The sequence below is a fragment of the Myotis myotis genome, unplaced genomic scaffold, assembly GCF_014108235.1.
Source record: "Myotis myotis isolate mMyoMyo1 unplaced genomic scaffold, mMyoMyo1.p scaffold_m19_p_3, whole genome shotgun sequence".
In the NCBI taxonomy this organism is placed as follows: Eukaryota; Metazoa; Chordata; class Mammalia; order Chiroptera; family Vespertilionidae; genus Myotis; species Myotis myotis.
In genome coordinates, this window is record NW_023416335.1 from 107,821,349 (window position 1) to 107,831,267 (window position 9,919).

The 9,919-nt window shown below is 46.7% G+C and overlaps 2 pseudogenes; both read left to right on the forward strand.

Moving 5' to 3' along the window:
- Positions 1 to 1,601: 1,601 nt before the first annotated feature.
- LOC118651275 lies at positions 1,602 to 2,077 on the forward strand (annotated as a pseudogene).
- Positions 2,078 to 6,391: 4,314 nt separating this feature from the next.
- Positions 6,392 to 7,528, forward strand: LOC118651912 (annotated as a pseudogene).
- Positions 7,529 to 9,919: the final 2,391 nt, after the last annotated feature.

Here is a 9,919-nt window from a genome sequence, read left to right on the forward strand (position 1 = left end):
AAGTTCAAGGTTGGAAATGTACTTCATGATTACTTGCTAAGAAGTAAACAAGACTTTCATCATTAACAACTTAATAAGCAGCCTTTGTTTTTGCTAGTCTGTATTTAGAATGCCAAATTATTAAAGTCTAATAGCAAGATAGTGGGGTTTTTTAAAGGAAAATCTTTATCTAGAATAGCTGTCACCAACCAGTGGTCCGCGGACTACTGGTGATCCATGAGGTCCGAAAGATTGGTGACCGCTGGTTTAAGAAAACCTTTGGAGCAGCGGTCACCAACCAGTGGTCCGCAGACCACTGGTGGTCTGTGAGGTCCGAAAGGTTGGCGACTGCTGATCTAGAAGAAAGCATTTCACTTGGAGTTAGGAGACCTGGGTTATATTTTGCTAGACCCAGCACAAAATTCAAAGTCTCTGGGTTCATTTTATCTTCTTTGTAAAATTAGAAAGTTAATAAATGATTTCAAAATTTTCTTCCAAATCTAAATCTAATCTCCCTAATAACTCTGAGCCTCTTCAAATCAAGTGTAGTGACTCACCTGCTCAGCTGCTGAAGATATTCAATGAGTTCATGCTAGGCATGTGGCATCACTTATGTTGGCCATTTTATACAATACTTAGGTTCTAAGAAAAAACTTTTTCTTTTTACTAATCAGTACTTCAGAAATTTGCAAAAACCCATACCAAAATTTATCATTAAAAAGTATTTTAAAATTTTGAGGTCATGGAGACCTTCAAAAATAAAATTAACTTCTAGAAAATTCAAACATTCCTATTACTGCTGTAATGAACAAATGGTATTTGCCTTTGTTATCAGTACAGATATTAGGATAACAATATATTTTCCACTATTCAGATAGCAACTCTTCCCAAAGACTTTGGTGTGTTTTTCATATGTATTCTCTTTAAATATCTTGACTACAGGAAATAATTGTAGTTAAAAAACAATGTGTTTTATAGGAAACAATAATTATGATGTAGTTCTATAATCTAAAACTTTATTGAGGGAAAAATATATACACTTTGTCATCTTCAATATTATTTTTTAAAGCACCACATTTTAAGATAAACTTTACTATTAATTATTGTTATTAACAGTAATAATACTCCTTGTATTCATTAGCCCTTGGCATCTGCTCAAAGAAACTGGACACTCAATAAGCTTCTTCAAGTTTAGCATTTTCATGCAACATATAATTTAAAAATACTGAAAATAGATTTAAACACTAGTAATAATATATTTGTTTCCTTAATGGTGTTGTGACGTAATAGATTTCTTTCCTGTTTCAGTTACTTCTCCCAGCTGCATACACAGCAATTATTCAAAACTCTGTAATTCACTTTAGCCTTAGATACAGAGACCCTAGTAAATATTCCAAGGGATTGAAGTAAAATATAGCAGTTAACATTGTTGATCTTCATATGTTTTATTATGCTTCGTAATTAAGCTCATTTTAGAGCCCAAAGACAATTAGATAAATACATAGATACTTTTATATAATAACACCATGTTAAAAAGGAAACTATCAGTAAAGAAATAACAAATTAATATTTCTAATAAGAATGAAAAAGAATTGACAGAATCGGAAACAGCGTGTGGGTCTCTTCCCTCTTGCGGCCATCATAGGAGCACCAGCGGTCAAAATGAAGTTCAACCCCTTTGTGACTTCTGACCGGAGCAAGAACCATAAGAGGCATTTCAATGCACCTTCCCACATTCGAAGGAAGATCATGTAGTCTCCTCTTTCCAAAGAGCTGAGACAGAAGTACAATGTCTGGTCCATGCCCATCCGAAAGGATGATGAGGTTCAGGTTGTTCGAGGACATTACAAAGGGCAGCAAATTGGCAAAGTAGTCCAGGTTTACAGGAAGAAATACGTCATCTGCATGGAATGAGTGCAACGGGGGAAAGCTAATGGGACAACTGTTCATGTGGGCATTCACCTCAGCAAGGTGGTTATCACTAGACTAAAGCTGGACAAAGACCGCAAAAAGATCCTTGAATGTAACCAAATCTCGCCAAGTAGGAAAGGAAAAGGGAAAATACAAGGAAGAAACAATTGAGAAGATGCAGGAATAAAGTAATATTATATACAACTTTCATTAAAAACTTAAAATGAAAAAAAATGAATGAAAATGAATTAATTCCACTAATGTTACACATCCTAAACTTTCTAGAATGGCTCATTTCACTGAGTACCATTATTGATACTTGTCAGTTTCTTCCAAGAATCAGTGGTGAACTCGTACTGGAGTCCAAGCCACAGCGATCAGACAAGAAGAAGAAATAAAAGGCGGCCAATTTGGAAAGGAGGAAGTAAAACTGTAATTATTCACAGAAGACATGATAAATTATATGTAAAAAATCCTAACGACTCCAGCAAAAAACTACTAGATTTAATAAATGAATTTGGCAATATAGCAGGATACAAAATCAACACCAAAAAATCAATGATGATGAATAATGAATTCTCAGAAAGAGAAACTAAACAAACAATATCATTTACCATTGCAAAAACAACAAAAATAAGATACTTAGGAATAAATTTAACCAAGGAGGCAAAACACCTGTACTCGAAAAACTACAGGACATTGAAAAAAAGATAGAAACAAGTGGAAGAATATACCATGTTCATGGATTGGTAGAATCAACATCATTAAAATGTCCATACTACCCAAGACAATCTATAGATTCAATGCAATCCCTATTAAAATGCCAACAGCATATTTCACAGAGCTAGAACAAATACTCAAAAAATTTTTATGGAACCAAAAAAGACCCAGAAAGCCCCAGCAATTTTCAGAAAGAAAAACAAAGCTGGAGGAATCACAATACCAGAGTTCGTTATACTACAATGCCACCATAATCAAAACAGCCTGGTACTGGCACAAGAACAGACATATAGATCACTGGAAAAGAACAGAGAACCCAGAAATCAACCTGAGCCATTATGCTCAATTAATATTTGACAAAGGAGGCAAGAGCATACAATGGAGTCAAGACAGTCTCTTCAATAAATGGTGTTGGAAAAATTGCAGTGGTACATGCAAAAATATGAAACTAGACCACCAACTTACACCATACACAAGAATAAACTCAAAATGGATAAAAGAATTAAATGTAAGTTGTGAAACCATAAAAACCCTAGAGGAAACCATAGGCAGCAAAATATCAGACATCTCTCATAGTAATATGTTTGCAGATATAACTCCTAAGGCAAAGAAAACTAAGGATAATATAAACAAATGGGACTACATCAAAATAAAAGATGCACAGCAAAGGAAACCATAAACATAACAAAAAGAGAGCCCACTGTATGGGAGAACATATTTGGCAATGATACATCTGATAAAATGTAGGGAGTGGCTCTAGGGTCAAGCCTCGGGCTGACCTGTGGCAGGGCCACAAACAAGTCCCAGCCTGGAAGGCAGAGCTCTCCTAGCATAATGAAGCCTGACCTTGTAGCCCTCCCTAATTCCTTCCTAAGCAGCTAATGGGCTGTGGGAGGTGCAGCAAGTGTTGCCAAAACAAAAACATTTGTATACATGTTAATCTACCCTTGTTTTAATCAGACTATAAAATAAAGCATCAGCTTGCAGGCTGGGTCTTTTGTGTCCTCATCCAGACATGGGAGATCCACCAAGCCCCAGCTGTATTCTGTTGTCTATCTTTTCTTCAATCCTTCACCACTCCTCTCAGATTCACCCTTGGCCATGCTGGCACAGCACAATAAAGGGTGAATATCCAAAATATATAAGGAACTCATACAACTTAACAGAAGGAAGACAAACAATCCAATTAAAAAATGAGCAAAGGACCTAAATAGACACTTCTCCAAAAAGGACATGCAGATGGCCAAGAGACATGAAAAAAAATGTACAAAGTCACTGATCATCAGAGAGATGCAAATTAAAATGAAAATGAGGTATTACCTCACACCTGTCAGAATGACTACCATCAACAAATGAACAAATAACAAGTGCTGGCGAGGCTGTGGAGAAAAGGGAACCCTAGCACACTGCTGGTGGGAATGCAGACTGGTGCAACCATTATGGAAAACAGTATGGAGTTTCCTCAAAATATTGAATTCAGTACTGCCATTTGACCCAGTGATCCCACTTCTAGGATATATCCTAAGAAACCCAAAGCACCAATCAAAAAGAATGTATGCACCCCTATGTGCATAGTAGCACAATTTACAATAGCTAAGATCTGGAAAGAGCCCAAGTGCCTATCATTAGATGAATGGACAAAAAAGCTGCAGTACATTTACATCATGAAATACTATCTATATATAAAAGGCTAAGTATCCATCCATCCAACCAGTAGCTATGACACACACTGACCACCAGGGGGCAGACACTCAACACAGGAGCTGCCATGTCGTGCACAGGCCATCCTATCTAATAATAGAGAAACATGGTAATTAACCGTAACTTCGCTACCCTTCCCATTGGCTAATCAGCGAGATATGCAAATTAACTGCCAACCAAGATGGCGGCCAGCAGCCACGCAGCTGAAGCGAACATGAGGCTTGGTTGCCCCGGCGATGGGGGAAGCCAAGGTTCCCAGCCTGCCGCAGCCCAGCTCTGAGCTCCAGATGCAACAATGTTGCAATTATAGAAGCTAAACAAACCCAGATACCTGCTTTCAGCCAGCCACGCCTCAGAGCTGGAGCCGGCTCTCAGCTTCAGTGACAGCTATAGAAGGTAAATAAATCCCAGAATTTAAAAAAAAAGAAAAAAAAAGAGGCTGGGAGCTTCAGTTGCCCGCCAGCCTGAAAACAGCCCTCAGCCCCTCACCCAGTCTGCCCAGGCACCCCAGTGGGGACCCCCACCCTGAAGGGTGTGACCAGCTGCAAACAGCCATAATCCCCTCATCCAGGCTGGCCAGGCACCCAAGCGGGACCCCCACCCTGATCCGGGACACCCTTCAGGGCAAACCAGCCGGCCCCCACCCATGCCCCAGGCCTCTATCCTATATAGTAAAAGGGTAATATGCAAACTGACCCTAACAGCAGAAAGACTGGGAATGACTGATCACTATGACACACACTGACCACCAGGGGGCAGACGCTCAATGCAGGAGCTGCCCTCTGGTGGTCAGGGTGCTCTCATATGGGAGGAGCTCTGCTCAGCCACAAGCCAGGCTGATGGCTTCCAGTACAGCAGTGGTGGTGGGAGCCTCTCCTGCCTCCTCAGCAGCGCTAAGGATGTCCGACTGCAGTTTAGGCCTGCTCCCCGCTGGCAAGTGGACATCCCCCGAGGGCTCCCAGGCTGCCAGAGGGATGTCTGACTGCCAGCTTAGGCCCAATCCCTTGGGGAGCGGGCCTAAGCCAGCAGGTGGTCATCCCCCGAGGGGTCCCAGACTGTGAGAGGGCACAGGCCAGGCTGAGGGACCCCCCTCCCCACCGAGTGCACAAATTTTTGTGCACCAGGCCTCTAGTCCTATATAATAAGAGAGGAATATGCTAATTATCCATTACACCGTAATGTTACGCCATAACATCACCAGAGGATCAGCAGGCTATGTCCCCGCCCTCTGCTCGGGAAGCTGCAAAGCCCTGGGTAGGATAGGATACAATAGGAGGGGATAAGAAAGGAGAGGTAAAGGAAGGCAGGCCTGCATGCAGACAGGCCTAGAGGAGAAACAGAAATACAGAAAGGGAACAAGCTGAGAGGAGCAGGATGCAGGCGGCGCGGAGTGGGGAGCCCTACCCAGACACCCGGTGCGGGCCATTGGCGGGTCCCCGAATGGAGGGGTGGATGGTCTGAGGCCTTCTGGGCGGAGGCGCTCCTGCTTTGCAGTAGCAGCATGCAAGGGCATGCTGGCCTTGGCCACCCTCGCTGGGCCAGACGTCCTGGGCAGGGAACGGGAGCAGAACGGCGGCAGGGAGGCCGGGAAGTGGGGGCAGCAAACACCTGGCCAGGGCTGAGCCCTGGGCTGGGGGTTAATGCCCCCCCCCCCCACAATGGAAGCTTTAAGGAGAGAAGGAGGGCTGCTCCCTCTCTCTCACACACACTCCCGCCTGGGCCTCTTCTCTCTCTCCGGCTCCATTTTCTCCGCCACCGGGGGCAGGGGACTCCTTTGAGGGGCCCAGCCATACCCCAGGTCTCCCTTCAGAGCTGGGGTGAACCCCCGGGGGAGCCAGGAGACGGAGAGATGGGCGGGGGGTGGGGCGGAGAGAGCAGCAGCCCCGGAGAGTTTGGGGGGAATTATCCAGGTGGGGAAGGGGCAGAACAGGGAAGGGGCCTCAGGCCCCCCCTTCCACTATGGACAAGCAGCTTCTGGGGCTGCCCCCTCCAGGCGGGGGCTGGGGGGACCCTAGGGCTGGTGGGTGGGGAGCCTGGGGGCCCTGGAGAGCCTCCCAGTGGGGGTGGCGGAGGGAAGCAAGACATCGGGGACATTCTATAGCAGATAATGACCATCACGGACCAGAGCCCAGAAGAGGCCCAGGCCAAGAAACACGCCTAAACTGCCACTGAATGAAGCCAGCTCTCTTTAGCGTCCTGTGTGAAATCAAGAAGACCAGCCTCAGCATCCGAAGCTCCCAGGAGGAGGAGCCAGTGGACTCCCAGATTATGCACTTGGACAACATGCTTCTGGCAGAAGGTATGGCTGGGCCTGAGAAAGGGGGGGCGGGGGGCTCAGCAGCAGTGGCTGCAGCCGCAGCAGCTTCCAGGGCGGCATGTCCCTGACAACTCCATCAAACACTCGGACTATTGCAACAAACTTTCCCAGATTCGCCATATCTACCACTCGGAGCTGGAGAAGTATGAGCAGGCATGTAACAAGTTCACAACCCACATCATGAACCTGCTGAGGGAGCAGAGCCGCACGAGGCCTGTGGCACCCAAGGAGATGGGGCGGGTGGGAGCATCATACACCGTAAGTTCAGCGCCATCCAGATGCAGCTCAAGCAGAGCACCTGCAAGGCCGTCATGATCCTGCACACTTGGTTCCTGGATGCCAGACGGAAACGCCAGAACTTCAGCAAACAGGCCACCAAGGTCCTAAATGAGTATTTCTATTCCCACCTGAGGAACCCGTATCCCAGTGAGGAGGCCTAGGAGGAGCTCACCAAGAAGCGTGGCATCACCAGCTCTCAGGTCTCCAACTGGTTTGGCAACAAGCAGATTCGCTATAAGAAAAATATCGGAAAGTTTTAAGAGGAGGTAAACATCAATGCCATCAAGACAACCGTGTCTGTCACCCAGGGGGGCCACAGCTGCACCAGCTCCCTGACATCCCCTTCCTCCGAAGGCTCTGGCGGCTCTTTCAATCTTTCAGGATCCGGAGACATGTTTCTGGGGATGCGCGGGCTCAACGGAGATGCCTACTCTGCTTCCCAGGTGGAATCACTCGACACTTGATGGGCCCAGGGGGCTACGGAGATAACCTCGGGGAGGCCAGATGAACAGCCCTCAGGAAATGAGGGCAAACGGCGGCTGGAAGGAGGCTGTGACCCCATCCTCAGTGACGTCCCCAACAGAAGGACCAGGGAGCATTCATTCTGACACTCCCAACTGATCTCATCCCTCAGGGCCACAGGGTGGGAGCTCACGAGGTGACTCCTGATGAAAGGACAAAGGCATCCAGAGGACAAGCCCCAGACACAGGAGAAGCACAAGATGGAAAGGGCAAATGAGGTCACCCTACCCCAGCCAACTCAGTGCTGGGGTTGCTGACTACATGGCAAGGAGAAGGGGGTCCCCTAAGGGGAAGGTAGAGTCTGTCTCCCCTTTTTTCCCTTCTTTTCAATCTTTTTCTCTCCCCATTTCTTACACAGAAACACACCCAGAACCCTATCTTTCAGTTCCTCTCTCTCTCTCTCTCATAGACACATACACAACTATTCTGTTTCTCTCTCTCATAGATACATATACAACTATTATTTCTCTATAGACACATATACATTCTCTCTTAGACACATATATGATTATTCTGTTTCTCTCTCTCTCTGGTTTCACCCATTCTCTATCCCCCAACCCTTATCTGCTCTGGGATCTGTGGAGATGCCAGCCGTGCCCTACCTACCAGAGATGCCAAAAATGGGACACAACTTCTGGACAGATGACCTGGCCACCCCCCACCCCAGGTCTCCCACCCTCCCTCTCCAGACAGCTTTATTACCTCATATGCAGCTCACCTTAAACCAACAGAATTGCTCAGTGGGAAAAAAAAAAGAAGGGAAGGAGGGAGGGGAGAATTTTATAAAAGAGTCAGTAGACAGAAGAGTTAAAGAAGGAAAGAGGATGTATAAGTGAACTGTAGGAGCTATAATGAAAATCAAGTATAGTTGTGTACTGGGGACAGATTTTAAAAGTAGGAGTCGTAAAAGAAAAAAGATAAATATAGTGAATAATTAGGCAGGTAGACAGATAGTTATTAAAACAGTGGAAGTAAGTAGAGAAGAATGCATGGGAAAGGTAGGATGAGAGAGAGAAAGAGGGAGGGAAGAAAATTTTTAAAGGGGGAGCTGGTAGAGCTTAAAAGGAGAATGGGAAGAAGGAAGAAATGGGGGAGGGAGCAAAGCAGGTCCAAGGGAGGAAATGAAGAAAAAAATTAAGGTGGGAAGGAAGGAAAAGGGGAGAGAGGGCAGAGGTAAAGATAAAGGAAAGAAGTAATGTGGGGAGGGAAGGAGGGTAGTAGAAAATGGGAAGAAGGATGATGGAACAGAAGTAGGAAATAAGGAGAAAAAAAGTTTATAAATGATGAGTCAGTAGGAAAAAGTGTTACATAAAGAAAAGAGAGAAAAATGGCGACCAGCAGGAAGGTAGGGAGGGAGAGAGTGTGAGAGCGCAAGGAAGTGATAGAGGAGTGTGTGGACTTGTGTGGTGTGTGTGTATGAGCTAGGGACAGTTAGATTCTGCAGGTCTTCTAAGAGGCTGCTAAACCAGGCAGTCTTAGGCTGCGGAGTCCCACTCCCTACGCGGACACTCCTGGGCGGCCAGCACAGGCACAGCGACCACGCCATCTTGGGAAGCAGAGCTGCTTGAGACTACGATCCTGGCCTCAGCACCACCCAGTCTGATCTCAGACGCATACCAGGACCCTGCAGACACTGGGGACAGAGACCTGTGACCACAGCTGCAGACCTGCGGACACCAAAACTTCAGAAATCCCCGCAGCAGATCCGTGAGTAACAGAGCCCATCCGCCCTCCCCGCAGGCTCGAGGGCAGCGCCAGAGTAACTAACTGATAGACCCACCCCTTGCCGGGGCCTCAGCACTCCAGGAACTTTAGCCTGGAAGTGCGCAAGAACCTTGGAACTGATCCTACTCGCACTGCCAGCTTCTGAGCCCTGGGCTGGGAGCAAATGCGCCAACCCCAGGAACTGAGCCTACGCGCACTGCCAGCTTCTGAGCCCTGGGCTGGGAGCAATCGCGCGAACACAGGGAATTTGTCCCACATATCACCGGCCCAGGGACCCCGATTCTCTGGGCAGGAGGCAGCACCAAGCACCAGTGACTTGACTGTGTTTCTTTTCACCTGTGTCTGAGATCCTGATTTCCTGTGCATTCATACTAAGAGCCAGTGACTCCAATTCCTGGTGCAAGGGCACACAGGGACCCTGATTCTCAAGGCAAGGTCGCGCAAAGCAAAAGGGACTCTGATACTGGATTCTGGGGAACTCTGACTCCTGGCGCACGCTAGGGGGCTCTGGTTTTCAACACGCTTCAGGGGGGTCTCTGTTTCAGCACTGTGCAGGCAGGGTCCCTGATTGTAAGGGCGCGTACGAGGCCACATTGAGCGCTGACAACACTGACTCTGAGCGAGCCTGGTTCCCACCAACCCACAACAACCACACATCTTAGTGTCAGAGCTCTTCAGTGACACTAGGGTGGTGGGAGGCTCCCACTGCACACGCAACTCGACGTTTGAACCATCGGGAGATAATCAGAATGAAGAGATGAAACA